At 44.1% G+C, this 24,041-nt stretch overlaps 1 protein-coding gene across 8 annotated transcripts in view; it reads left to right on the top strand.

Annotated features, from left to right (window-relative positions):
• CCNB3 (cyclin B3) overlaps nt 1-24,041 on the top strand; it is a 73,338-nt gene that overhangs the window by 9,765 nt on the left and 39,532 nt on the right. The window lies entirely within an intron of this gene.

Raw genomic sequence — 24,041 nt, 5'->3', positions numbered from 1 at the left:
GTTCACTTCCAAGTTACTCCCTTCTGGTATTATGTAAGTACCAGCAAAACCCAGAATTAATGGAATGTTCCTAATTGAATATAGAATTGGGCTAAAGGTAATCTTTGGCCTTAGATAATAGTAACTGATGCCTACTGAGTGCTTACCATCTGCCAGACACTATTCTAAGCACTTTTTCCGTATCAACTTGATCCTCATATAAGCCTTTGAGGTAGATGCTATCATTATCTCCACTTTACAAATGAGGACTTGTTCAATGTTTGTTTTGAAGTCTGTTTCAGCTATGATACAGAGAACCTGGTGAACTGTTGCTGCCATCTATAATAAAGTGCCCTTCTGTGGCTACCTGAATACTTGTCTCTACCAGATAATATTTATCCTCTTGGCCAGGATTGGATAAGCATTGATAAAGTTCTCCCCTTTGGATCTCTGCTCTCTAGATGCTATGTGACCATCTTTGTGCTAATATAGTCTCTACCCCATAGAGATTACAACATATATGATTAGGTTATAGCTTTCTGCCTAATTTCAGATTTACTATAGAAAGGTTGAAAGAGACCCCTTCCATTCAGATCTGTTGGGTTAGGTTTGTTTCCTGAGTTATTTAACCATGGATCTAGAAACTTGGCTGAACTAAGTCACACACATCAGGAGCAGGTGCAGCCCATCTTGGTGTAGCTTCCCTTGGCCTGCAGAGTCTGTGATGAGAGTGCGGTGACAGTGTATGCAAAGCAAGGTCTCACAGTATGTGAGAAACTTGCTTGCTATGTCTCAGTCCTTTCTCATTAAGTTTATATGGCTATTTATAAAGAATAAACACAAATAAACTAATAGTAAGTACATGCAGATATCCAGGACCCTCCTGATACTCTAACTGAATTCAACATCTGCTAGGCCACATCCTCATTCAGGGTGGGGATGGGGTTAGAAAGGTATCCCTGAGCAGCATCATTGCCTCTAGCTTTCCAACTTCCAGAAGCCCATTTACATTTTGCATTCAAGTTCTGAGGATTCACTTTGGTCACCAGTGCTTTCCAGAGAACCTTACATTATTACAATGTACTTAAGCCATTCCGAGGGTTGGGCACTTGCAGATGTCTAAGCTAATCTATTTGAGGGTTTAGGGCTCCTTTTTCCATGAATTTTGGGGTTCCCTATATGATTATTTTCTGCTTTCTATCAGCATTAATAGGCTCCCTATATCCATATCTGTTTTCTCCTTAATATTCACAATAGTGAGGTCCTAGCCTGCCAAAAGTTTTTACCTGTTTTAATTAATTAATCCGCTGTGAGTTTTTTCCTCCTCTCCTTTGTCATTCTGGCATGGGACGGATTCTGATATGTAAGAGCTGATCTTAAGCCAGTAGACAAGGAGATAGGGTCCATATCCACGTTTACCTAAATGATTTTGTGTCAGTAGGATTTTCAACTCTATTTTCCTATGTCTTGATGAAAGAATTATGGGGAAGTACAGTTAAAGGTCTCCTTGAGCTTAGATCTGAAAATATTTGTGCTTCGAACCTTTACATTTGGCAGGTACAGAGTTTCACCCTGGGGGTTAGGGTCTCCACCTCTTTCCTGCCAAGAATGTACTTTATTTTTCAATTCTGAATATCAATTGCATATATTAGGAGTTAATAAATCTTCAAGTAAAGTTAAAATAAAAACTGTGCTAAGCTCTTTGAAGAGCAGAGGGGGATGACTTGAGTGCCTAAGAAAGAATTCCCTATTGGATTGTAGTTGCTTATTATGATCTCATGATACAAAGGTGTCACTTTTAAAAGTAATTTATTTAGAAATAATTTCAAATATACAAATATGCAAAAATAAAAAAAGTACAAAGAATACACATAAAGTCTTTACCTAAAGTCATGTATTATGTTACTGTTTTATCGCATTTGCTTACACCCATCATGGTCCTTTAGTCCCAAGTACTTTAGTGTATATTTTCTTGGAGAAACCACAGTAGAGATAACTTTATAAAATTACATCGATACACTATTTTTATGATATATTGTAATCTATTGTCCATATTCTAATTTTTCCAGTTAACTTTATAAGATCAACACTATAAACATTTTTCCTCTTCCAGTAAAGGATTCAGTTTAAGGTCATTTGCTTGTCATTTCTCTAGCTTCTTTTAATTTGGAACATTTCCATAGCCTTTCTTTGTTTTATTTTTTATGACAGTACCCTTTTTGAAGAATACAGTCCCACCCAACTTCCCCTTTTAAAAATAGAACATTCCTCATTTTATGTTTATCTGATGTTTCCAAGTGATTAGATTGGTGTTATACATTCTTGGCTAGAATACTGTGTAGGTGATGTTGTGTCCTTCTTAGGCTATCGCATCTGGAGACACACAATGCCCATCTGTCCCTCATTGATAATGTTAAATTTGATCACTGAGTTAAGCTGTTGTCTGGTTTCTCCAATGTATAATTACTGTTTCTTTTTTTCCTCTTGCAACAAATAGGCAATCTGTGGGACACACTCTTAAGAGCCTGCAAATAACATGCTCTTCATCAAAAATGTCCCCTAGATTTAGCATCCATTGATGATTTTTTTCCCTAAATCAATCCTTATGATGATTTTTCCAACTCTAGCACTCACTCCCCATTTATTAGACTAATCTGGATATTCTACTACAAGCATGAGCCTTCCCTTCTTCCCTGTTTATTTTATTATGGATATGGACTTATGAACACCTATTTTTCAGTGGTTTATTATTCATTATTGTGCTTAAGTATTATTTTTAATATAAAAATGTACTTTTATTTTATATCATATTTCCAGGTTGAAATCAAAGCAAATAAGAGTATAGTATATTATAATTCATTTAAACAAAATTTAACATAAATTTAAATAGAAATGTAAAGTCATCCTGTCACAGGTATCAAGTTTCTTCTGAATGAAACTTTTTTTAAGAGAAATATTTTTCTTTTATTTCTATTTATTTATTTATTTTAAATATATTTCTTTATTGATTTCAGAGAGGAAGGAAGGGGGATAGAGAGATAGAATCATCAATGATGAGAGAGAATCATTGATCGGCTGCCTCCTGCATGCCTCCTACTGGGGATCGAGCCCACAATCCGGGCATGTGCCCTTGGCCGGAATCGAACCTGGGACCCTTCAGTCTGCATGCTGATGCTCTATCCACTGAGCAAAACCAACTAGGGCTCTTTTATTGAGCTAACATTGGTTAATAATATTATGTAATTTTCAGGTACAACATTATAATTTGATATCTGTATACACTATAGTATGCTCACCATCAAAAGTATAGTTTCTATTCATCAGCATATTGACCCTCTTTGCCCACTTTATCTTTATTTTTTATTTATTTTTATTTGTTTAAAGTATTACCTATGTCTTCTTTTTCTCCTGTTGACCTTTTCCCGGCCACTCCCATCCCCAAGCACATGCCCTCACGCCCCTAGTGTCTGTGTCCATTGGTTATGCTTATATGCATACATATAAGTCCTTTGGTTGATCTCTTGCCCCACCTCATCTCCCTTGCCTTCCCTCTGATGTTTGACTATTTGATGCTTCTCTATCTCTGGATCTATTTTTGTTCATTAGTTTATGTTGTTGATTATATTCCACAAATGAGTGAGATCATGTGATATTTATTTTTCTCGGACTGGCTTATTTTGCTTAGCATAATGCTCTTCATGCCCATCTGTGCCATTGTGAATAGTAGGAATTCTTTCTTTTTTAAAGCAGCATAGTATTCCATTGTATAGATGTACCACAGTTTTTTAAAAAAATTTTCTTTATTGATTAAGGTGTTACATATGTGTCTTTATTCCACAATTACACCTCCTGTCCCCGCACTCATGCCCTCACCACCCTGTTGTCTGTGTCCATTGGTTAGGCCAGTCGTCGGCAAACTCATTAGTCAACAGAGCCAAATATCAACAGTACAATGATTGAAATTTCTTTTGAGAGACAAATTTTTTAAACTTAAACTTCTTCTAACACCACTTCTTTGAAATAGACTCACCCAGGCCGTGGTATTTTGTGGAAGAGCCACACTCAAGGGGCCAAAGAGCCGCATGTGGCTCGAGAGCCGCGGTTTGCCGACCACTGGGTTAGGCTTATATGTATGCATACAAGTCCTTTGGTTGATCTCTACCCCTTACCCCCACCCTCCCCTACCTTCCCTCTGAGGTTTGATGGTCTGATCAATGTTTCTCTGTCTCTGGATCTATTTTTGTTCATCAGTTTATGTTGTTTATTATATTCCACAAATGAGTGATATCGTGTGATATTTATCTTTCTCTAACTAGCTTATTTCACTTAGCATAATGCTCTCCAGGTCCATCCATGCTGTTGCAAATGGTAAGAACTCCTTCTTTTTTACCACAGCACAGTATTCCATTGTGTAGATGTACCATAGTTTTTTAATCCACTCATTTGCTAATGGGCACTTAGGCTGTTTCCAAATCTTAGCTATGGCAAATTGTGCCTCTATGAACATAGGGGTGCATATATCCTTTCTGATTGGTGTTTCTAGTTTCTTGGTGCCACAGTTTTTTTTTAAATATATTTTATTGATTTTTTTACAGAGAGGAAGAGAGAGGGATAGAGAGTTAGAAACATCCATGAGAGAGAAACATCGATCACCTGCCTCTTGCACACCCCCTACTGGGGATGTGCCCGCAACCAAGGTACATGCCCTTGACTGGAATCGAACCTGGGACCCTTGAGTTCGCAGGCCGACGCTCTATCCACTGAGCCAAACCAGTTTCGGCATACCACAGTTTTTTAATCCACTCATCTGCTGATGGGCACTTAGGCTGTTAAAATTTTACCTATTGTAAATTATGCTGCTATGAACATAGGGGTGCCTATATCCTTTCTGATTGATGTTTCTGATTTCTTGGGTATATTCCTAGAAGTGGGATGACTGGGTCAAATGGGAGTTCCATTTTTAATTTTTTGAGGAAACTCCACATGGTTTTCCACATTGGTTGCACCAGTCTGTATTCCCACCAGCAGTGCAAGAGGGTTCCTTTTTCTCCACATCCTCTCCAGCACTTGTCCTTTGTTGATTTGTTGATGATAGCCATTCTGACAGGTGTGAGATATTACCTCATTGTCATTTTGATTTGCATCTCTCAGATGTTTAGTGACTTTGAGCATATTTTTTATATGTCTCTTGGCCTTTTGTATGTCCACTTTTGAAAAGTGTCTATTTAGGTATTTTGCCCATTTTTTGATTCAATTGTTTATCTTCCTTTTGTTAAGTTATATGAGTTCCCTGTAAATTTTAGAGATTAAACCCTTATCTGAAATATCATTGGCAAATATGTTTTCACATGCAATGGGATTTCTTGTTATTTGGTTGATGGTTTCTTTTGCTGTGCAGAAGCTGTTTATTTTGAAGCAGTCTCATATGTTTATTATCTCCTTAATTTCCATTACCTTGGGAGCTGTATCGGTAAAGATATTGCTACGACATATGTCTGATATTTTGCTACCTATGGATTCTTCTAAGATTTTTATGGTTGGGGGTGAGCAGGCCAGCAGGGGCGGGCAGTTGGGAGTGAGTAGTGAGCAGGTTGGGAGGGGGCAGTTGGGGGCAATCAGTCCGGAAGGGGGGGCAGTTGGGGGCAAGCAGGCAGCATGGAGAGGCAGTTGCGGGTGAGCAGGCCAGGAGGGGAGGGCAGTTGGGGGCAAGCAGGCCATCAGGGGAGGTCAATTGGGGGCAATCAGGCTGGCAGGAGGGCAGTTGGGGGCAAGCAGTCTAGAAGTGGTCAGTTGGGGGTGATCAGGCCAGCAGGGGGGCAGTTGGGGGTGAGCAGGCCAGCAAGGGGGTAGTTGGGGGTGAGCAGGCCAGAAGAGGGGGTAGTTGGGGGTGAGCAGGCCAGAAGAGGGGGCAGTTGGGGGCGAGCAGGCCAGCAGGGGGGCAGTTGGGGGTGAGCAGGCCAGCAGGGGGGGGCAGTTGGGGGCGAGCAGGCTGGTAGGGGGGAAGTTGGGCATGATCCGGCTGGAAGGCGGGACAGTTGGGGGTGAGCAGTCTAGAAGTGGTCAGTTGGGGGCGATCAGGCCAGCAGTGGGGGGCAGTTGGGGGTGATCAGGCTGGAAGGCGGGGCAGTTGGGGGCGAGCAGGCCAGCAGGGAGGGGCAGTTGGTGATGAGCAGGCCAGGAGGGGGGCAGTTGGGGTGAGAAGGCCAGGAGGGGGGCAGTTGGGCATGATCTGGCCAGAAGGAAGGCAGTTGGGGGCGAGCAGGCCAGCATGGAGGGGCAGTTGGGGGTGAGCATGCCAGCGGGGGGGGGCAGTTGGGGGCAAGCAGGCCAGCAGTGGGGACAGTTGGGGGTGAGCAGGCCAGCAGGGGGCAGTTGGGGGTGAGCAGACTGGTAGGGGGGAAGTTGGGCGTGATCCAGGTGGAAGGCGGGCAGTTGGGGGTGAGCAGTCTAGAAGTGGTCAGTTGGGGGCGATCAGGCCAGCAGGCGGGGCAGTTGGGGGTGAGCAGGCTGGGAGGGGGGCAGTTGGGGGTGATCAGGCTGGAAGGCGGGGCAGTTGGGGGCGAGCAGGCCAGCAGGGAGGGGCAGTTGGTGATGAGCAGGCCAGGAGGGGGGCAGTTGGGGTGAGAAGGCCATGAGGGGGGCAGTTGGGCATGATCTGGCCAGAAGGAGGGCAGTTGGGGGCGAGCAGGCCAGCAGTGGGGACAGTTGGGGGTGAGCAGGCCAGCAGGGGGCAGTTGGGGGTGAGCAGGCTGGTAGGGGGGAAGTTGGGGGCAAGCAGTCTAGAAATGGTCAATTGGGGGTGATCAAGCCAGCAGGTAGGCAATTGGGAGTGAGCAAGCCAGCAGGGGCGGCAGTTGGTGGTGAGCAGGCCAGCAAGGGGGCAGTTGGGGGTGAGCAGGCCAGGAGGGGGGCAGTTGGGTGTGATCTGGCCAGAAGGGGGGCAGTTGGGGGCAAGCAGGCCAGCATGGAGGGGCAGTTGGGTGTGAGCAGGCCAAGAGGGAGGGCAGTTGGGGGCGAGCAGGCCAGCAGAGGGGGCAGTTCGTGGCGAGCAGGCCAGCAGTGGGGACAGTTGGGGGTGAGCAGGCAAGCAGGGGGGCAGTTGGGGGCGATCAGGCTAGTAGGGGGGCAGTTGGGGGTGATCAGGGTGGAAGGCGGGGCAGTTGGGGGCGAGCAGGCCAGCAGGGAGGGGCAGTTGTTGATGAGCAGGCCAGGAGGGGGGCAGTTGGGGGTGAGCAGTCTAAAAGTGGTCAGTTTGGGGCGATCAGGCTAGCAGGGGGGGCAGTTGGGGGTGAGCAGTCTGGAAGTGGTCAGTTGGGGGCAATCAGGCCAGCAGGGGGGGGCAGTTGGGGGTGATCAGGCCAGGAGGGGAGGGCAGTTGGTGGTGAGCAGGCCAGCAAGGGGGCAGTTCGTGGCGAGCAGGCCAGAAGAGGGGGTAGTTGGGGGTGAGCAGGCCAGAAGGGGGGCAGTTGGGGTGAGTAGGCCAGCAGGGGGGGGGCAGTTGGGGGCAAGCAGTCTAGAAGTGGTCAGTTGGGGGTGATCAGGCCAGCATGGAGGGCAGTTGGGGGTGAGCAGGCCAGGAGGGAGGGCAGTTGGGGCAAGCAGGCCAGTAGAGGGGGCAGTTTGTGGCGAGCAGGCCAGCAGTGGGGACAGTTGGGGGTGAGCAGGCCAGCAGGGGGGCAGTTGGGGGTGAGCAGCCTGGAAGGGGGGCAGTTGGGGGCAAGCAGGCCAGCAGGGAGGGGCAGTTGGTGATGAGCAGGTCAGGAGGGGGGCAGTTGGGGTGAGTAGGCCAGCAGGAGGGGCAGTTGGGGGTGATCAGACCAGAAGGGAGGGCAGTTGGGGGCGAGCAGGCCAGGATGGGGGCAGTTGGGCGTGATCCGGCTGGAAGGCGGGGCAGTTGGGGGTGAGCAGGCTGGAATGGGGGCAGTTGGGGGCAAGCAGGCCAGCATGGAGGAGCAGTTGGCGGTGAGCAGGCCAGGAGGGGAGGGCAGTTGGGGGTAATCAGGCCAGCAGGGGGGCATTGGGGGCAAGCAGGACAGTAGGGGGCAGTTGGGGGTGAGCAGGCTGGCAGGGTGGGCAGTTGGGGTGAGCAGGCCAGTGGGGCGGGCAGTTTGGGGTGATCAGTTCGACAAGGGGGGGCAGTTGGAGGTGAGAAGGCTGGCAGGCAGAGTGGTTAGGGGCAATCAGACAGGCAGGCAGGTGAGTGGTTAGGAGCCAGCAGTCCCAGATTGTGAGAGGGATGTGCGACTGCTGGTTTAGGCCTGATCCCACAGGGGTCCCATATTGGAGAGGGTGCAGGCTGAGCTGAGAGACACTCCTCCCCCCTCGCCCCCGTGCACGAATTTCATGCACTGGGCCACTAGTTAGTGTATAAAAAAGCCATAGATTTCTGAGTATCAATTTTGTATCTTGCTACATTGCCGAATTCATTTATTTAGTAGTTTCTTGATGGAGTCTTTGGGGTTTTCTATGTATAATATCTTGTGTCTGTGAATAATGATAGTCTTTTCCAATTTGGATGCTTTTTATTTCATTTTCTTGTCTGATTACTATGGCTAGAACTTCCAGTACTATGTTGAACAGGAATGGTGAAACTGGGCATCCCTGACTTGTTCTGTTCTTAGGGGAAATGGTTTTATTTTTTGTCCATTGAGTATGATATTGGCTGAAGGTGTGTCATATATGGCCTTTATCATGTTGAGATATGCTCCCTCTATTCCCACCTTGCTGAGAATTTTTATAAAAAATGGGTTTTGGATTATGTAAAATGCTTTTTTTGTGTCTATTGATGTGATCATGTAATTTTTGTCTTTCAGTTTGTATATGTGATGTATCATGTTTATTGATTTGTGAATATTGTACCAGCCTTGCATCCCTGGAATAAATCCCACTTGATCATGGTGTATGATCTTTTTAATACATTGCTGGATGCCATTTGTTAATATTTTGTTGAGGATTTTAGCATCTATATTCATCAGGGATATTGGCCTTTAACTCTCTTTCTTTGTAGTGTCTTTATCTGGTTTTGGAATTAGGATAATTCTGGCCTCATAAAAAGAGCTTGGAAGTGTTCTTTCCTCTTGGAATTTTTTGAAATAGTTTGAGGAGTATAGGTGTTAGTCTTTGAATGTTTGGTAAAACTCCCCTGTGAAGCTGTCTGGAGTTAGGCTTTTATTTGGTGGGAGTTTTTTTAATTACTGCTTCTATTTCATCAGTTGTTATTGGCCCATTCAGGGTTTCTGATTCCTCCTGATTCAGTTTTGTGAGATTATATTTTTGTAGTCTATTTCATCCACATTGTCCAGCAGTTGGCATATAGTTGTGCATAGTATTTTCTTACAGTCCTTAGTATTTCTGTGGTGTCAGTGGTTACTCCTCCACTTTTGTTTCTGTTTTTAAATTTTTATTTGGGTCCTCTCTCTTTGTTTCTTGATGAGTCTGGCTAATGGTTCATCAATTTTGTTTATCCTTTCCAAGAACCAGCTCTTGTTTTTATTTTCATTCATTTTTTGTATTTTTTTTAGTCTCTACGTTCTTTATTTCTGCTCTAATTTATTATTTACTTCCTTCTACTTACTCTGGGCTTTTCTTGTTCTCTTTCTAGTTCTTTAAGTTGTAAAGTTGTAGGGTTAAATAGTTTATTGCTGATTTTTTTTTAGGTATGCATATAGTGTTATGAACTTCCCTCTCAGGACTGCTTTTGCTGTGTCCCAGAGATTTTGCATTGTTGTGTATTCATTTTAATTTGTTTCCATGAACTTTTTTTATTTTGTTCTTGATCTCATTGGTAACCCATTCATTGTTTAGTAATATACTATTTAGCCTCCATGTGTTTGAATGACTTTGGGTGTTTTTACTGTAGTTGATTTCTAATTTCATTCCACTGTGATCTGAGAAGATGCTTGATATGATTTAAATATTCTTGAACTTGTAGAAACTTGTTTTGTGTGCTAACATGTAGTCTATCTTTGTGAATGATCCAAGTGCACTTGAGAAGAATGTATATTCTGCTGTATTGGGGTGAAATGTTCTATATATTCAATTAAATCCATATGATCCAGTGTGTCCTTTATAGTCTCTGTTTCCTTGTTAAGTTTTTGTCTGCAAGATCTATCCAGTGAAGTCAGAGGGATATTGAAGTCCCCTACTATGACTGTATTGTTGTCAATCTCTCCATTAAAGTCCTCTGGAATATTTTAAAAATATATTTAGGTGCTCCTATGTTGGAGATTTTATATATATATATCCTACCTAATAAAAGAGTAATATGCTAATTGACCATACCTTTGCTACACCCACAGCCAATCAGGGGTGCTATGCAAATTAACCCAGCAAAGATGGTGGGGGAAGGGGGCAGTGCCCGTCACAGCTGTTGGGACTCAAGCCCCGATCGCTGACCAGGGCAGGCGGGGAGTGGGTCAGGGCCCACCACTGCCGGCGGGCGCTGACCCAAGCCCCGATTGCAAACCCAAGCCCCAATTGCGGACCAGGGCATGTGGGGCGTGGGTCAGGGCCCGCCACCGCCGGCAGGTGCTGACCCAAGCCCCGATCGCGGACCCAAGCCCCGATCGCAGACCCAAGCCCTGATCGCAGACTGGGGCATGCGGGGCATGGGTCAGGGCCCGCCGCTGCTGCTGGCGGGCACTGACCAAAGCCCCAATTGCGGACCCAAGCCCCGATCGCAGACCGGGGCAGGCGGGCGTGGGTCAGGGCCCGCCACCGCCGGAGGGCACTGACCCAAGCCCCGATCACTGACCCAAGCCTCGATTGCAGACCGGGGCAGGCGGGGCATGGGTCAGGGCCCGCTGCCGCTGGCAGGCACTGACCCAAGCCCCGATCGCAGACCCAACCAGCACGAGGCCCCAACCGCGGGTCCTGGTCCATTGGGGGTAAGGGGAGGCGGGGTGGGAAGCCCCAGGCCCCACACACAAGCTCCCATTCCATAAGGGGACCCAGGGAGGCGGGGTGAGCAGTGCCAGGGCCCGCCCGCAAAGTCCTGTTTCATCGGGGCCTGGGGAGTAGGGGTGGGCAGCGCCAAGCCCCAACCGCGGGGTCCCGGTCCATTGGGGAGCCAGGGGAGGTGGGGTGGGCAGCTCCAGTCCCCGCCCTGCAAAGTCCTGTTTCATCAGGGGCCCGGGGAGTCAGGTCGGGCAGCACCAGGCCCCAACTGAGGGTCCAGGTCCATCGAAGACCCGGGGAGGTGGGGCGAGCAGCTCCAGTCCCCACCTGCAAAGTCCTGTATCATCAGGAGTCGGGGGAGGCGGGGTGAGCAGCGCCAGTCCCTGCTCGAAAAGTTCTGTTTCATAGGGGGCCTGGGGAGGTGGGGCGGGCAGCTTGAGGCCCCAACCGTGGGGTCCAGGCCCATTGGGGGTCGGGGGAGGCGGGGCGGGCAGCACCAGGCCCCAAATGAGGGGTCCAGGTCCATAGAGGACCCAGGAGGCGGGACAGGCAGTGCCAGGCCCTGCAGGAAAAGTCCCATTCTGTTGGGGGCCCGGGGAGTCCAGGTGGGAAGCTTGAGGCTTTTTAGGCTGCTGTAGGGCATGAGGGAAGGCCTACATTTCCTGCTGTTTCTAGCAACACAATTGTCTATTTATTGTGCCTGAATTCTTCTGCCCCTTTACAAGGACTCTAAATTCCCTTGGGGGTTGATTTTCAATGATAGCTGTTCATGGGAATTACTTGAGGAGTGTGTGTGTGTGTGTGTGTGTGTGTGTGTGTGTGTGTGTGTGTGTATAAAATATTCCAAACAACAAATCTATCCCTTCAGAAATTAGTGTTCCAATTCTGTTCAATTTCTATAGATTCTTATTTTGCTGATTTGGAGAGTATCCAGCCAACAGTAAATTTTAAGTGTCCCTGAATGATTCTAACCTGTGGGTTAGAAGCCACTGCTTATGTTTATGCAAACACAAGAACCAAATGCCAGGTAAAATACAGAAATCTCAATTGTACAGCTCAATAAATGTTTACCTCTGTCTACACCCAGGTAGCCACCATCCAGAATGTTCTGTTGAATCTTTCTCCATTAGCAATAAAGGCAGAACCAACTATTTATCTTGGAGAGAGGAAAAAGAGAAAACAAAGGAGAATGTGTGGGAATATGTAGTAATACCTCAAAACAGTACCTCCCAATAATTTTATTTATCAGATTATAGGCTCTTACTCATCTGTGTTGTACTTACTGGCCATCAGTCAGACATCCCCAAGGGGTCCCAGATTGGAGAGGGTGCAGGCTGGGCTGAGGGACCCCTCCTCCCGTCATGGACAAATTTTGTGCACCGGGCCACTAGTATGTATGTATATATGTATGTGTGTGTGTGTGTGTGTGTGTATACATACACACACACACACATACACACACACACTAGAGGCCTGATGCACGAAATCTGTGCATGGGGGGGGTGGTGTCCCTCAGCCCAGCCTGCACCCTCTCCAATTTGGGACCCCTCAAGGGATGTCCAACTGCCCGTTTAGGCCTAATCCCAGTAGGATTGGGCCTAAACGGGCAGTTGGACATCCCTCTCACAATCCAGGACTGCTGGCTCCCGACTGCTGGCTCCCAACTGCTCACCTTTCTGCCTTCCTGATTGCCCCTAACCACTTCTGCCTGCCAGCCTGATCACCCCCTAAACACTACCCTGCCAGCCTGATTGCCCCTAACTGCCCTCCCCTGCAGGCCTGGTCACCCCTAACTGCCCTCCCCTGCATTCCTGGTCATCCCTAACTGCCCTCCCCTGCAGGCTTGATCACCCCCAACTGCCCTCCCTTGCAGGCCTGGTCCCTCCCAACTGCCCTTCCCTGCTGGCCATCTTGTGTTGGCCATCTTGTGTCCACATGGGGGCAGGTTCTTTGACCACATAGGGGCAACCATCTTGTGTGTTGGAGTGATGGTCAATTTGCATTATTACTCTTTTATTAGATAGGCTAGAGGCCTGGTGCATGGGTGGGGGCTGGCTGGTTTGCCCTGAAGGGTGTCCCAGATCAGGCTGGGGGTTGCTTTGGAGTGTGGGTTGGCCTGGGCGAGGGGCCTGTGGTGGTTTGCAGGCTGGCCATGCCCCCTGGTGACCCAAGCGGAGGCCCTGGTATCTGGAATTTATTTGTCTTCTATAATTGAAACTTTGTAGCCTTGAGTGGAGCCAAACCTCCTGCTTGTTTGTGGCCACAGCCATTTTTGTTGAGATTTATTTATCTTCTATAATTGAAACTTTGTAGCCTTGAGTGGAGGCCTGGGCCCGCCAGGGTGTGCGGAAAGTGTGGCTTCCTCCATTGCTGGATAAACCCAAGCCTCCTGCTTGCTCCGTGGCTGCAGCCATCTTGGTTGGGTTAATTTTCATACTCGCTCCTGATTGGATGATGGGCATGGCTTGTGGTTGTAGTGGAGTGATGGTTAATTTGCATATTACTATTTTATTAGATAGGATATGTTTACCAGGGTTATATCCTCTTGTTGGATTGATACCTTTAGTATTATGTAGTGACCTTTGTTGTCTCTTGTGATGGCCTTTCTTTTAAAGTCTGTTTTGTTGGATATGAGTATTGCTACTCCAGCTTTTTTTTTTCTTTTCTATTTGCATGAAAAAAAATTTCCCATCACTTTACTCTCATCCTGTGTGTGTCTTTTGTTTTGAGGTGGGTCTCTTGTAAACAGCATATAGTTGGATCATGTTTTTTAAAAAATATTTTATTGACTATTTTACAGAGAAAAGGGAGAGGGATAGAGAGTTAGAAAAATCGATCAGAGAGAAACATCGATTGGCTGCCTCCTGCAAACCCCCTGCTGGGGTTGTGCCTACAACCAAGGTACATGCCCTTGACCGGAATCGAACCTGGGACCCCTCAGTCCACAGGCCGATGCTCTATCCACTGTGCCAAACCAATTAGGGCTGGGTCATGTTTTTTAAAGTATTCAGCCATGGCCAGGGGCAAGCAGGGCCCCGCTGTCTGCTCGCTCTCTGTGGGGGATGTTCCCGCCCTGCCCCCAGCTGCTTGTGCACACGCTGGCTCAGAGCGCCTGGGTCCTGGGGATGTTCCTGCCTCCCCCCTGGCTTCTTGGCACCTGTGTGCATAGGCCCAGAGTGGCCTGGGGTCATTCTGGGACCCTGGGTGCTCAGGCCTATGGGCCTACAGGCTCAGAGCGACCTGGGTCCTGAGGACGCCCGTCCCTGGGTCCCAGGCTGCTTGGTGCTGGTGCACGTGCAAATGGCTGCCCCAGCCGCTCTGCACCTGCGTATGCATATTAACCCGTCATCGTTGTCAGGCTAATTTGCATACTCACTCCTGATTGGCTGGTGGGCGACGTGAAGTGATGGTCAATTTGAATCTTTCTCTTTTATTAGTATAGATTGTTATTTTTAAACTAGAGGCCCAATGCATGACAATTTGCGCAAGAATAGGCCCTTCTTCCCCTGGCTGCCAGCACTGCTTTCGCGCTGGCTCGGAGCCGCCTTTCTGCATTTCCATGCTGCCCAGAGGCCCAGAGCTGTTGGGGTGGTGCGGAACACCTGCGTCATTGCCATGGCGACAATGCAAGTGTCCCGCCCCGCCCCCTGGCTGCTCTGCACCTTCATATGCAAATTAACCCACCATCTTTGTTGGGTTAATTTGCATAATCACTCCTGATTGGCTGGTGGGCATAGCAAAGGTACAGTCAATTTGCATGTTTCTATTTCATTAGTGTAGATATATTTTATTGATTTTTTTACAGAGAGGAAGGGATAGAGAAAAACATCAATGAGAGAGAAACATCGATCAGCTGTTTCCTACCCACCCCCTACTGGGGATGTGCATGCAACCAAGGTACATGCCCTTGGCCAGAATCAAACCTGTGACCCTTCAGTCCGCAGGCCAATGCTCTATCTACTGAGCCAAACTGGTCAGGGGTAGGGTTATTATTATTATTATTTTTAAATATATTTTATTGATTTTTTATAGAGAGGAAGAGAGAGGGATAAAGAGTTAGAAACATCGATGATAGAGACATCGATCAGCTGCCTCATGCACAACCCCTACTGGGGATGTGCCCGCAACCAAGGTACATACCCTTGACTGGAATCGAACCTGGGACCCTTCAGTCTGCAGGCCGATGCTCTATCCATTGAGCCAAACCGGTTTCAGCAGGGTTATTATTGATAGGTACTTATTTATTGCCATTTTAATTCTGTATGGCTAGGTTTCTCTCTCTGTTTCTTCTTCTTATTACAGCAATCCCTTTAGCATTTCTTACAATGCTGGCTTGGTGGTGATGTACTCCTTGAGCCTTTTTTTTTTTTTTAATCTGGGAAGCTCTTTATTTGACCATCTATTTTGAATGATAGCCTTGTTGGATATAATAATCTTGGTCTCAGATCCTTGCTTTCCATTACCTTGAATACTTCATGCCACGCCCTTCTGACCTGTAGAGTTTCAGATGAGAAATCTGGTGTCAGCCTTATGGGCACTCCTTTGTAGGAAACAGTTTTATTTTCTACTGCTGCATTTAAGATTCTTTCTTTGTCTTTAATTTTTGGCATTTTAATTATTATGTGTCTGGGCGTGGGCCTGTTTGGATTCTTCTTGTTTGGGGTTCTCTGTGCCTCCCGGACTTGTGTAGCTTTTTCCTTTACCAGGTTAGGGAAGTTTTCTGCCATTTTTTTTTATTAAGGTATTATATGTGTACATATCTTACCATTGCCCCCACCCCCACCCCACTCCCATACATGACCTCAACACCCAGAGTTTTGTGTCCATTGGTTATGCTTATATGCTTGCATAAAAGTCCTTCGGTTGATCTCTTATCTCCCCCACCTCTCCTTAACCTTCCTGCTGTAATTTGATATTCTGTTTGATGCTTTACTGTCTCTGTATCTATCTTTTTGTTCAACAGCTTATAATTTTCTTTATTATCCATAGATGAGTGAGATCATGTGGTATTTTTCTTTCATGGACTGGCTTATTTCACTTAGCATGATGTTCTCCAATTCCATCCAGGTTACTGCAAATGGTAGGAATTCCTTTTTTATGGCAGCATAGTATTCCATTGGTTTTCTGATCCAGTCATCTGCTGATGGACACCTAGGCTGTTTCCAAATCTTTGCTATTGTAAATTGTGCTGCTATGAACATAGGGGTGCATATATCCTTTCTTATTGGTGTTTCCAGTTTCTTGGGATATATTCCTAGGAGTGGGATTACTGAGTCAAATGGGAGTTCCATTTTCAGTTTTTTGAGGAAACTCCATACTGTTCTCCACAGTGGCTGCACCAGTCTACGTTCCCACCAGCAGTGCATGAGTGTTCCTTTTTCTCCGCATCCTCGCCAACACTTGTCGTTTGTTGATTTGTTGATGATAGCCATTCTGGCCGGTGTGAGATGGTATCACATTGTCGTTTTGATTTTCATCTCTCTGATAATTAGTGACTTTGAGCATGTTTTCATGTATCTCTTGGCCTTCCTTCTGTCTTCTTTTGAAAAAGATTCTATTTAGGTCCGTTGCCCATGTTTTTATTGGATCATTTATCTTCCTTTTATTAAGTTGTATAAGCTGCCTGTGGATGTTGGAGATTAAACCTTTATCAGTGATACCATTTGCAAATATGTTCTCCCATACAGTGGGCTTTCTTGTTTTGTTGATAGTTTCTTTTGCTGTAAAAAAGCTTTTTATTTTGATGTAGTCCCATTTATTTATTTTCTCTTTAGCTTCCATTGCCCTAGGGGCAGTATCGGTGAAGAAGTTCTTTTGGCATATGTCTGAGATTTTGCTGCCTGCAGATTCCTCTAGTATTTTTATGGTTTCCTGTCTTATGTTTAAGTCCTGTATCCATTTTGAGTTTATTTTTGTGTATGGTGTAAGTTGGTGATCTAGTTTCATTTTTTTTGCATGTATCTGTCCAATTTTCCCAACACCATTTGTTGAAGAGACTATCTTGACTCCATTGTATGTTCATGCCTTCTTTGTCAAATATTAATTGAGAATATTAGTTTGGGTTGATATCTGGATTCTCTATTCTATTCCATTGATCTATATGTCTGTTCTTGTGCCAGTACCAGGCTGTTTTGAGAACAGTGGCTTTATAATACAGCTTGAAATCTGGTATTGAGGTTCCTCCTACTTTATTCTTCTTTCCCAGGATTGCTGTGGCTATTCGGGGTCTTTTTTTTTTTTATTCCCGATGAATTTTTGGAGAGTTTTTTCTATATCTGTGAAATATGCCATTGGTATTTTAATGGGAAGTGCATTGAATCTATAGATTGCTTTGGGTAGTATGGACATTTTGATTATGTTGATTCTATCAATCCATGAACATGGTATGTTCTTCCATCTGTTTACGTCTTCCTCTATCTCTTTTTTCAATGTCCTGTAGTTTTCTGCGTATAGGTCTTTCACCTCCTTAGTTAAGTTTATTCCTAGGTATCTTAATTTTTTTGGTGTGATGGTAAATGGGATTGCTTTTTTAGTCTCTCTTTCTGTAAGTTCACTATTGGTGTATAGAAAGGCCATAGATTTCTTGGCATTAATTTTGTATCCTGCTACATTGCCAAATTCATTTATTAAGTCTAGTAGTTTTTTGATGGAGTCTTTCGGGTTTTTTTATGTACAGCATCATGTCATCTTCAAATAAGGATAGCTTTACTTCTTCTTCCAATTTGGATGCCTTTTATTTCTTCTTCTTGTCTGATCGCAATGGCTAGTACTTCCAGTACTATGTTGAACAGGAGTGGTGAGAGTGGGCATCCCTGTCTTGTTCCTGTTCTTAGGGAAAATGATTTTAGTTTTTGTCCATTGAGTATGATGTTTGCTGTGGGTCCCGATTTGAGCTGGGCATGGGAAGCTAAACAGCCATGAGGGCAGGAGACCTCCCTCAGCAGGGGTGAGGGTTCAGGCCCCTGCAGACTTGGGGGGGTGAAGGTCTGTGCCCCACCTCTGTTGACCCCCAAGTTCTCTCCTGATGGCCCCTTTGCAACTGTGCCTGTCTTAGGTTGTTCCTTCCCTGAGGAATCTTACCCGTCTCTGGCTAACCAGCCATCCTCCGGGGCCAAGCAGGGTGATGTGAGGTTCAGTTCTGTCTCCTTGGTCACCTACGCTCCTGTGGCCTCCACGCCCAGCACCTGCCTTGGGATCCCCTCGCCTGCTGGCAGGGCCCCAGCACTGATTACATATCTTGTGGAACCCAGGTTTCTTCTGAAGGGAGGACCCAGCTCACCCCAGTGGGCGAGAGACAGATTCATGGTACCAGCCATCGTGAGGCTTCAACCTTGGCATGAACGGAAAGCTCAGGCAACAGCTGTGGACAATTGGATTGTGCGAAGAGGGTCCTTCTTGGCCAAAAGGGCAATAGGAGCCAATATAGAATGCTCAGGTGCCTTCCCAGGGGGCCCTCTACACATTGGAAGGGATTAAATCCTTTCATGTCCTTTTTAAATTGCTTCCAGACATTCAAAGAATTAGTTTGTAAGTTTGTTTAGGCTAATTGTATATTATGCTGTTGTAATTCTAAAATATCTAGAGATGTGTTACCTTTGTCTCCAAGCACCAAAAAGATGATTTTTTATTCATACCCAAGGGTGCAAGGTATTATTATAGGTAACGGGGATAACACAAATCTGGGGAAAATTATAATGACATTGTAGAATAATATCATGTAAGAATATTCTTTGCTCTAGGCCATGGCAATTCCATTTCAAACTGGCTGCCAATTTCTTTTTGTATAGACAAGGTCTTAGTTACATTTTCTACTCCTCTCCCAGGAGCAAGTAGTGATAGTCCCTTTCTTTGATGTCCACACAAGCCAAAAATCTCTCTTTAATTTTACATACAAAGGAGCAATGGTTTGATTTTGTGTCATACAAAAGGGAAGCTGGGTAGAGACCCCTGTGTAATTATACTTCCTTGCCCGCCCCCCCCCCCATGGTCCTTCTGGATGACCAAGGTGTTTGGTATTATTGGTGACTACATTAGGAGGGGGATCAGCCCATGTAAGGGCTCTTACCCATGAAGGGTCAGGAACATAAGTAAAAAATACTTCCCCATTAGCCCCAGGTAATATTACCATACAGCTGATGATTGCCAGCATGGCAGGTAAGATGTTCTCAGGCATCCTTGGGGTTCTGGTTACCTACGAATTTCTTTTTTATATTTTTTAAATTTTTTATTTTTATTATTATTATTTTTATTATATGTGTCCTTATTCTCCCATTACCCCCAATCCACAATTCGTGCCCCATCCCCCTGTTGTCTGTGTCCATTGATTAGGCTTATTGCATGTACACAAGTCCCTTGGTTGATCTCTCCCCCTTTCTCCCACTGACCCCCTCCTTCCCTGAGGTTTGAGGTTCTGATCGACGTTTCTGTCTCTGGATCTGTTCTTGTTCATCAGTCTATACCGTTCATTATATTCCACAAATGAGTGAGATCATGTGATATTTATCTTTCTCTGCCTGGCTTATTTCACTTAGCATAATGCTCTCCATCTCCATCCATGTTGTTGCAAATGGTAGGAGCTCCTTCTTTTTTTACTGCAGCATAGTATTCCATTGTGTAGAAGTACCACAGTTTTTTAATCCACCCATCTGCTGATGGGCATTTGGGCTGTTTCCACATCTTAGCTATTGTGAATTGTGCTGCTATGAACATAGGGGTACATATATCCTTTCTGATTCGTGTTTCTAGTTTCTTGGGATATATTCCTAGGAGTGGGATCATTGGGTCAAATGGGAGTTCCATTTTTAGTTTTTTGAGGAAACTCCATACTCTTCTCCACAGTGTCTGTACCAGTCTGCATTCCCACCAGCAGTGCAGAAGAGTTCCTTTTACTCCGCATCCTCACCAACACTTGTTGTTTGTTGATTTGTTAATGATAGCCATTCTGACAGGTGTGAGATGGTACCGCATTGTTGTTTTGATTTGCACCTCTCTGATGATTAGTGACTTTGAGCAGGTTTTCATATGTCTCTTGGCCTTCCTTCTGTCTTCTTTCGAAAAATATCTATTTAGGCAGTTGCCCATTTTTTGATTGGGTTGTTTATCTTCTTTTTGTTAAGTTGTATGAGTTCTCTGTAAATGTTGGAGATTAAACCCTTATCTTTGATATCATTGGCAAATATGTTCTCCCATGCAGTGGGCTTTCTTGTTGTTTTGTTGATGTGCAAAAGCTTTTTATTTTTATGTAGTCCCATTTGTTTATTTTTGCTTTAGCTTCCATTGCCCTAGGAGCAGTATCAGTGAAGAAGTTCTTTTGGCATATGTATGAGATTTTGCTGCCTGTGGATTCCTCTAGTATTTTTATGGTTTCCAGTGTTATGTTTAAGTCCTTTATCCATTTTGAGTTTATTTTTGTGTATGGTGAAAGTTGGTGATCTAGTTTCATTTTTTTGCACGTATCTGTCCAATTTTCCCAACACCATTTGTTGAAGAGACTATCTTGACTCCATTGTATGTTCATGCCTCCTTTGTCAAATATTAATTGGGCATAGTGGTTTGAGTCGATTTCTGGGTTCTCTATTCTATTCCATTGATCTATATGTCTGTTCTTGTGCCAGTACCAGGCTGTTTTAAGAACAGTGCCTTGTAATACAGCTTGAAATCTGGTATTGGGATCCCACCTACTTTGTTCTTCTTTCTCAGGATTGCTGTGGCTATTCGGGGTCTTTTTTTATTCCAGATGAATTTTTGGTGAGTTCGTTCTAGGTCTGTGAAATATGCCATTGGTATTTTAATGGGAAGTGCATTGAATTTATAGATTGCTTTGGGTAGTATGGACATTTTGATTATGTTGATTCTACCAATCCATGAACATGGTATGTTCTTCCATCTGTTTATGTCTTCCTCTATCTATTTTTTCAGTGTCCTGTAGTTTTCCATGTATAGGTCTTTTACTTCTTTAGTTAAGTTTATTCCTAGGTATCTTAATTTTTTTTGGTGCCATGGTAAATGGGATTGCTCTTTTAGTCTCTATTTCTGTAAGTTCACTATTGGTGTATAGAAATGTCATAGATTTCTTGGTGTTAATTTTGTATCCTGCTACAGTGCCAAATTCATTTATTAAGTCTAATAATTTTTTGATGGATTCTTTAGGGTTTTCTATATATAGTATCATGTCATCTGGGAATAAGGACAGTTTTACTTCTTCTTTTCCAATTTGGATGCCTTTTATTTCTTCTTCTTGTCTGATTGCAATGGCTAGTACTTCCAGTACTATGTTGAACAGGAGTGGTGAGAGTGGGCATCCCTGTCTTATTCCTGTTCTTAGGGGAAATGGTTTTAGTTTTTGCCCATTGAGTATGATGTTGGCTGTAGGTTTGTCATATATGGCTTTTATTATGTTGAGGTATGATCCTTCTATTCCCACCTTGCTGAGAGTTTTTATCAAGAAAGGGTGTTGGATTTTGTCAAATGCTTTTTCTGCATCAGTTGATATGACTATATGATTTTTATCTCTCAATTTGTTTATGTGATGTATCACGTTTATTGATTTACATATATTGTACCGTCCTTGCATCCCTGGGACAAATCCTACTTGGTCATGGTGTATGATCTTTCTGATGTACTGCTGGAGTAGATTTGCTAGAATTTTGTTGAGGATTTTGGCATCTATGTTCATGAGGGATATTGGCCTGTAATTCTCTTTCATTGTGTTGTCTTTTCTGGTTTTGATATTAGGGTGATGCTGTCTTCATAGGAGGAGCTTGGAAGTGTTCCTTTCTCTTGAATTTTTTGGAATAGTCTGAGGAGGATAGGTTTTAGTTCTTCCTTGAATGTTTTGTAAAATTCTTCTGTGAAGCCATCTTGCCCTGGGCTTTTGTTTGCTGGAAGCTTTTTGATGACTGCTTCAATTTCTTCCATAGTTATCAGCCTATTGAGATTTTTAGAATCTTCCTGAGTAAGTTTTGGAAGGTTGTATTTTTCTAGGAATGTGTCCATTTCCTCCAGGTTATCTAGTTTGTTGGAATAGTGTTGTTCATAGTATAATTTAACGATCTTTTGTATTTCAGTGGGGTCTGTTGTTATTTCATCTCTTTCATTTCTGATTTTGTTTATTTGGGTCCTCTCTCTTTGCTTCTTGGTGAGCCTGGCTAGAGGTTCATCAATCTTGTTTATCCTTTCAAAGAACCAGCTCTTGGTTTTGTTGATCTTTTGTATTGTTTTTTTTTTTTTTTTTGGTCTCTAAGTCATTCATTTCTGCTCTGATCTTTATTATTTCCTTTCTTCTGCTCACCATGGGTTTTTCTTGTTGTTCCCTTTCTAATTCTTTGAGTTGTTGAGTTAGATGATTTATTAACATTTTTTCTTGTTTTTTTGAGGTAGGCCTGTAGAGCTATAAACTTCCCTCTCAGGACTGCTTTCATCGTGTCCCATAGGATTTGCAATGTTGTGTTATTATTGTCATTAGTCTCCAGGATGTTTTTAATTTCTTCTTTGATCTCATTGATAACTCAGTCATTGTTTAGTAGCATGCTATTCAGCCTCCAAGTGTTTTGGTTTTTTTGGAATGTTTTTATTGTAGTTTATTTCTAATATTATGCCATTGTGGTCTGAAAAAATGCTTGATATGATTTCAGTTTTTTTGAATTTGGGAAGACTTTGCTTGTGACCCTATATGTGGTCTATTTTTGAAAATGTTCCATGTGCACTTGAGAAGAACGTATATTCCATGGCTTTGGGGTGAAATGCTCTGAAGATGTCAATTAGATCCAACTGATATAGTGTATCATTTAGAATTTCTGTTTCTTTGCTGATTTTTTGTCTAGAGGATTTATCCAGTGATGTCAGTGGTGTATTAAAGTCCCCTACTATGACTGTATTGTTGTCGATCTCTCCCTTTATATCTTCCAGGAGATTTTTTTATGTATTTGGGTACTCCTGCATTGGGTGTATATATGTTTACCAGAGTTATATTTTCTTGTTGAATTGCTCCCTTTAGTATTATGTTGTGGCCTTCCTTATCTCTTATTATGGTCTTTACTTTGAGGTCTATTTTATCAGCAATAAGTATCACAACCCCAGCTTTTTTCTCATTTCCATTTGCCTGAAAAATATTTTTCCATCCCTTCACTCTCAGTCTGTGGGAATCCTTTGCTCTGAGGTGGGTCTCTTGTAGACAGCAAATATATGGGTCATGTTTTCTTATCCATTCAGCTGCCCTATGTCTTTTGATTGGTGCATTTAATCCATTTACGTTTACTGTTATTATTGATAAGTATCTGTTTGTTGTCATATTTTTCCTTAGTGTTTGTGTTTCTTCTTGCCTTTCTCTTTCTTCTTTTAACAGCAGTCCCTTTAGCATTTCTTGCATCCCTGGCTCGGTAGTGATAAACTCTTTTAGCCCTTTTTTTGTCTGTGAAGCTCCTGATTCCATCTTCAATTTTGAATGATAGCCTTGCTGGGTATAGTATTCTTGGATTCAGACCCTCGCTTTGCATCACTTTGTATATTTCATTCCATTCCCTTCTGGCCTGGTGTGTTTCTGTTGAAAAATCAGTTGATATTCTTATAGGAGATCCCTTGTAGGTAACTTTCTGTCTCTCTCTGGCAGCCTTTAAGATTCTTGCTTTGTTGTTGGTGTTCGTCAATTTAATTATGATGTGTCTTGGTGTTGGTCTTTTGGGGTTCAACTTGTTTGGGACTTTGTGTACTTCTTGGACTTAGATAGTTTTTTTCTTGCCAATATCAGGGAAGTTTTCTGTCATTATTTCTTTAAACAGGTTTTCTATTCCTTGCTTCTCTTCCTCTCCTTCTGGTATACCTATTAAGCGAATGTTGTTTCATTTTGTGTTGTCCCAAAGCTCCCTTAAGCTCTCCTCTTGCTTTTTAAGTCTTCTTTCCAGTTGCTGCTGTGTTTGTGTGTTTTTTTCTACCTTGTCTTCTACTTCATTTATGCGGTCCTCAGCCTCTTGTAGTCTAGTTTTTAAGCCTTCCATTGTGTTTTTTTATTGCAGCTATGTCATTCTTCATCTCCTCTTGGTTTTCTTTCATGTTGGTGACATTCTCATTCAGCTCCTTATAGGTCTCACTGAGTTGTGTGCATTTGTCCTCCAGCCGTTTAAACATTCTTATAACCATTACTCTGAATTCTATCTCTGATAAGCTGCTAA

The sequence above is a fragment of the Cnephaeus nilssonii genome (assembly GCF_951640355.1).
Source record: "Cnephaeus nilssonii genome assembly, chromosome: X".
Lineage (NCBI taxonomy): Eukaryota > Metazoa > Chordata > Mammalia > Chiroptera > Vespertilionidae > Cnephaeus > Cnephaeus nilssonii.
Note: the sequence above shows the minus strand (reverse complement) of the source record. Positions and strands in the feature narration are given on the sequence as shown.